The following is a 2,001-nucleotide window of genomic DNA, read 5'->3' as shown; positions in this document are numbered from 1 at the left end:
TGGAAGAAGAGTCCCTATTTGTTAAACAAATAGTTATGAGGTATAGAATCTTAGCTAAAAAGCTCAGCGTTGGCAATATGAATGTGGTAATAGAACTGAAATTGAATAATTCTCTCCCTGTTCCTTTCACTGCTTTAGTTGGTCATTTAAGATCATAGACTGCTATGGGTATTTCTGTTCTTTCTTCCAAAAATCCAATCTTGTTTTTAAATAGCTTTTTGAAATAAGTTGGCTGCATAATCTTAGAAGAAAAAAGAAAGTTCCTCGCTATTGAACTGAAGAGAAACTAATTTATGACTCTCCGTTCTTGGTTTCTCTTTGTTCGAAATAATTGTGTTACTTTTTATCTAGTTTATTCTTGATATCAGAGGTTCAAAAATATTTCTTTTAACTTAAATCCTAGTTGAAATAATTTCCTGTTAAAACGGTAATAAAAAGAAAAATCTAATCAGGTAGTTATTCAAAAATTTCAACAGGACAAACAAAGCCGTTCCCCTCCCTGCGCATGTGTATTTCCCTTCCCTGAACGCACGCTGGACCACCACCTCCATCCTCACCACTACAGTTTAAATCTTTATTCTTAAGGGTTTCTTCATTTTCCATGGTTAGTGTCAGTACAGGTTAGTCTTCTAGTAAATTTCCATTTTGAATACTATTGAATAGCTCACTGAAAAGATAGCATGGATGGATTCCACCCCTCCTTATTTACATAACTAGTTGAAAATACAGATGCAAATCACAGCAATTAAAGTTCAATTTCAGATTTTTCAAAATATTGGCCATTTGTACATTCTCTAACCAGTCAACAAAACTTAAAGTTTTGTCTTAGTACCTAACGTCTGAAATATTAATTCTTCTCTTATTTTCCATTTTTATTTCTATTCTCTTCTTTGACTAGGATGCTGAAACTTTACATAGAAGACAATGTATTATTGAAATTTATGTCATTTGAGATCAGTATAAGATCACAAGTTTGTTTTTAATGTTTCTTAATTTATCACCTAGAAAATGAACAAAGGTTTGATCTTTCCTACTTAAGAAATCATATAGTTCTTAATGGAAGTGTATGAAGTATTAATAAAAGTGCATAAAATTGGAACAGAAAAAAATTACAACATATGTCCAGGTACACACTGCATGGAATTTCTTTTGTTTTGTTTTTTACATAAATGAAATCTTACATGGAAATCATCAGACAAAATACTCAGCTCATTTAGTGTCAGCCATAGTCATTATTATTAGTCATTATTATTATTTAAAGTTAAATTATATAGGGCTTATTGGGCATATTAAAGTCCCTTTGAATTTTTCTTTTTTTTTTTTTTTTTTTTTTTTTATTTCAGCAAGTTATGGGTGTACAGATGTCTAGGTTGGACTTTATTAGCATTCCATTCTGCTTCGGTTTGCCTTACCATAATTCTCTCTCTCTCTTTTTTTTTTTTTTTCCCAAATACAGCAGTGTCACAGAGTTCACTAAAAAGTAGAAATTTTTGTTTGCTTTCTTCAGGAAAATTATCTACAACATGTCAGCCTGAGATTCCAAATTTACCCTCTGTCCATTGTTGCACGCCATAGTATCATCCCTTATCACACCTCATCAGCAAATTACGTAACTCGTGTTGCAATCTTATTTCACAAGAACTTAATTTGTGTTAGAATCATATCCAGGAGGAATCACCAGGAGAAATCTTATTATTTGGTGCATTTTAATGATTTTCTCTACATTTTTACTTAGTAAACAAAGAATCCTGGATACTGCTCATTCACCTCCATCACTCATACTCAACACTGAGAAGGTAGCTCGGAAGGAAACTGATATTAGATTGTAAATCATTTTGAGCTGTTCCCTCATGTAAGGATCCTTTCTTACTAATCTTTCAAAATCAATACCGAGGCCAGGCGCGGTGGCTCACGCCTGTAATCCTAGCACTCTGGGAGGCCAAGGCGGGCGGATTGTTTGAGCTCAGGAGTTCGAGACCAACCTGAGCAAGAGCGAGACCC

General features: G+C 33.6%; 1 protein-coding gene across 1 annotated transcript in view; it reads right to left on the bottom strand.

The window, feature by feature from the left end:
* Positions 1 to 2,001, bottom strand: part of DPP10 (dipeptidyl-peptidase 10 (non-functional)) — a 670,962-nt gene that overhangs the window by 668,399 nt on the left and 562 nt on the right. The window lies entirely within an intron of this gene.

Source organism: Propithecus coquereli, unplaced genomic scaffold (genome assembly GCF_000956105.1).
Source record: "Propithecus coquereli isolate 6110/MARCELLA unplaced genomic scaffold, Pcoq_1.0 Scaffold348, whole genome shotgun sequence".
NCBI lineage: Eukaryota > Metazoa > Chordata > Mammalia > Primates > Indriidae > Propithecus > Propithecus coquereli.
Note: the sequence above shows the minus strand (reverse complement) of the source record. Positions and strands in the feature narration are given on the sequence as shown.